This window comes from Crocodylus porosus, unplaced genomic scaffold, assembly GCF_001723895.1.
Source record: "Crocodylus porosus isolate Cpor-Errol unplaced genomic scaffold, CroPor_comp1, whole genome shotgun sequence".
In the NCBI taxonomy this organism is placed as follows: domain Eukaryota; kingdom Metazoa; phylum Chordata; order Crocodylia; family Crocodylidae; genus Crocodylus; species Crocodylus porosus.
This window is the reverse complement of record NW_017728931.1, coordinates 43,686,804-43,691,070: the sequence shown is the minus strand read 5'-3', so window position 1 is coordinate 43,691,070 and position 4,267 is coordinate 43,686,804.

The window sequence follows — 4,267 nt, the reverse complement described above, 5'->3', positions numbered from 1 at the left end:
TTGTAATTGGACTTATTTTTGTAAATTGTAATTCTAACAACCTAAAATTTAAGTTAACATTGACTGCTTTTGAGTGATAAAAGTATCCCTTAAATATTTGGCTCAAGAGTGATTGAGCATAAGCAGTGAAACAGGAATGGTTTGGTTACATGGGAGGAAAAAATCAGGCACGACATTTATCTTTTTTCCCCTAGTGTGATAGTAGTGCAGCGCACAGGACAACAAGACAGGTTCGGATTTAAGACTGACCTGTTGTGGATATTAGACAAGATGTTTTAACTTTACAGTGATACTTTTTGCATATAGGTATTTGATAACACAGCCATATCCTAACAGTAAGCAAAATATCACTGTGGGTGGGAGAGACAGTGAGCATTTTGTTTTGTGTAGCACGTAAGTTTGACACCTGTAGCCTGGGCATGTTCTGAGACTAGGCCCTGTGGAAAGGGCAGCATTGTGATATTTTCTGGCAGTGACTGCATTAGAAGAGGGGAATGGGAGAGTCCACTTCCAGTGGATATCAGGACACATGCATCCACCTTCAGCAGATGGAAACAAACCCAGAAGGTTGTCTCTGGCCTGAGGTTGAAAAGATCAAAAAAGTATGAAAGTGGAGATAGCAGCAATGTTGGGTGGCTCTACTTAGAGTATCTGAAGCAGGGGTGGGCAAAATGTGGACTGCAGGCCAGATGCGGCCCGCCAGGCCATTCTATCCAGGCTGCGGGGCCCCTAAAAAATTTAGAAAATTAATATTTATCTGCCCTGACTGCCTGTCATGTGGCCCTCAATGGCTTGCCAAAACTCAGTAAGCAGCCCTTCCACCTGAAATAATTGCCTGCCCCTGATCTGGAGGCTAGATGAGTAGTTTGTGGCCAGGTAGTTATGCATCCATTTTACCAGCAAGTATTCTTTGAAGCTGAACAGCAATGAGCCTGCCTCTTGTTCACAAGTTTTGTACATGGTTTCCAAGGTGTCTTCTTCGTTTTTAAAGTAGAATGATCACTGTGATTATTTGATTGCTTACTCTCAGAAACGACTGAGGAAAATCCTGTTGATGGTTTCAAGATAATGGTGGAGAGGCAGGGAGTGGAAATATTAGAGCCTTTAATGTCTGACCAAACATTAGCAGGGCAGTGACAAAACAAGCTATATTGCTTTGTTCTATATCACTGCCTTCATTAGTTGACCTTAAACGTTTTCAACCCAAGTGTTTTAAAGGCACAGTGTTACCTAAAATTTAATGCTAAGCCAATATGTGACATAAAACATTTATTTTGTGAAATGACTACAGAAAACTTGCAGTGTAAAACAAGGCAAAGGAAGTAACATTTCACATTCTTAATTAAGAGTAATTTTAAGGCATCATCCCCCACTACCCCAGGAACAGTGTTTCCAAAGCAGCAGATTACAAATGTTTTCTGTCCCAACATTTGCATAAAAGTACCATTTTTTACATGGACAGCTCTGTGACGAGTACAGGTATATGTATCCATGCTGGGAAGATGTTTTATGTATAAGCTTCTCCCTATCAAATAGGCTTTGCTTGCTGTCAGCTGCTTGGGAATGACTAGAACCTCTTGAAAAGTAGTTGCATGTAATCTTAAAACAGACCTGCAACCAGATTGTGGCAGACATAAATATTTGCAGTTTCTATAGCAATTATTCATGCACCACCTTCCTTGTAACTTTCAGAAATCAGAAGCTTCATGTCTCTTCAAAGGAATATGCTAAACCTGAAATACCAGCATTCACCATGAGTAATAGATATAAAGTGGTAAATTTAACTCTTTGTTTACAAACATGAGGTCACTTAGAGCTTTCAGTAGGGCTCAGCAGGACCGCTTTGTCTAAGGTGCTGTGCCCAAAAGTCATGCTAAGAGAGCCTCTGTTAAAGCGGCAAACAATTTAATTATACATCCTTTTTTGTACAGTCCATAGACCAGGGCAGGCAAAATACAGCCCGCGGAGCCCCTAAAAAATGTAGTAAATTAATATTTATTTGCCCTGGCTCCCTGTCAAAGCTAACAGGATCCAGGGGCAGTAGGACCCAGAGGGAGCCCTCAGCAGGGTTGAACAGCCCAGCCCCACCCACCCCCAGCCATTTCCCTGCTTCCTGCCCCTGCTGTGCTCCAGCACCACATGGCTGTGGCTCCTGGTTGCATCCCTGGACCACGGAGCATGGGGCAGTGTGTGTGCGCGCACGCGCGCATAGGGGGAGTCCTACACGCACACCCCCCCATACACATGCAACCCCTCCTTGCTCTGCCATACACAAACCATAGCCACCCTCCCCACATATCTACACACCCACAGCCTCCACAAACCTATACCTACCCCCCACCATATACAAGAGTAAGGCTTCATTTTAAGCTATTGTGCAGTCACCTCTGTGTACGCTACACACACACGTGTGAATCAGGACAAAAATATTTTTTGGAGTCAAATTAATGAATGTTGTAGCTGTTTGATTTTTAGAGTATAATTTGGTATGTTTCTGGTTCTGAGATGGCAAAACACCCTGCTGAAAGCAGTACTTCTGGGGGGAGGGGGAGGGACTTCTGGTGGCAAAGGTCAGGGGTTGGGGGCGGGAGTTCCAGTCACAAAATGGCAACCAGGGGCGGGGCACCTGTCAAGGGGCGGGGCTACCCATCCAACCCTCGACCACTTGCCAAAACTCAGTAAGCAGCCTTCTGCCCAAAATAATTGCCTGCCCCTGCCATAGACCACTAAATACAGTGAGGGAGACAGGACCATTGCAGACTCAGGTGTAATAAGAGAAGACGAAAGCCATGTGGTGTCCATATCAGCAACTACTGCTTAAATGGAAAGAGGTCTCTTGTATGCAGTTAGCAAGTAAGCAGCCTCCGGCGTAAGAACGTGACTGCTTTCCTATGTGTGCGCCTAAGGAAACGCTAATTGATTTGCAGAATTCTGTCTCGGGGCCTTGTTACCCCTAATGCTGTGAGCCACACAAATGTTTGGCTTACTGCTGGCTTGGAGTTTGAAGCAGTCACGCCTTTAGTCTAGAAAACTTCTCTGCCTGCCCCCTACCTACACAGCCGCACTTGCCACTAGAGGGCTGGTGAGCAGGGAGGTCCCTTCCAGCCCGACTCTCACCCACTGCAGCGGCAGCATTCTAGACTGCAGGGAGCGGGGAGGCGGCAGGTCCCTCGAGAGAGGCTGGGAGGCTGCCAGGGAAGGTCACTGCCGCCCATTCCCACCTGCAACAGTGGAGCTGCGCTGCTAAGAGCCTGCAAGTGAAATGCCCCAGGATCTGGCTGTCCTGGGGGTGGGGGGAAGCTCTCCCCAGAGAGAATTGTGGGATCAGGATTGGGTCCTAGCAAAGCAAGCTGAGAGATTTCCCCAAGATGAGGGGAGGGGGCAGGGGAATAGTGACCAGAGCTATGCAGGTGCCTACTCCGTGTCCAGTGCCTGGCTAATCCCAATGTCTGGCTTCTGTGTAAAACTAGAACCATGGCAGAGGGGTGGGGGGAAGTGGTGATGCTGCCTGGCACTGGGGCTTTGATTTCCCCCACCTTCCCAGCCCAGCCTGAGCCTTGGGGTTACCCTGTCTGCAGACACCCTGCCAAGCCTGCTCCCTCCACTTCTGGTTACAGGCAAATGAAAGCAGAGCCCCTTTTAAAGGCACTGATGTAGCCCGGAGGGCCTGGGCAAAGGCAGAAGCAAAGATAACACCGGCTCCACAAACATATGACACCAGGCTCCTGCCCTGTCCCTTCCTAATCTGTAGTGATCAGCATGCCCAACGGGGTGCCCAGTGCTTGGTGCTCAGCCACCTCTCCATCCCAGAGACAATCGTGATCAGCTTCCAGCCATGGTGTTCAGCTCTTAACATGGTTCCTAGGGGAGGGTTGCTGCTTGGGACCACTTCCCTGCACTAAGGATGATTGCTTGTTTAAAACTGACCTGGACCTATCATAGCCCAAAGGGAGATCTGACATTAACCTAAAAACCACTCACCTTAGGAGTGGAGGAAAGAAAGCAGCAGCAGGATGATGCTTTGTTTAGATTTCCTTTTCTGAGCTCTCTTTTCTGCATGGAGAGCCCTCACCCTTCACGATAAGAATTATACTACTAATCGTGGGGGGATGCGGGCACGCTAGAAGGAAGCAACAGACTACAATCAGACCTAGACAGGTTACAAGGGTGGGCGGACGAGAATAGGATGGGATTCAACACAGACAAGTGCAAAGTGATGCACCTGGGGAGGAACAACCGGCACCATACCTACAGGTTGGGGAACTCC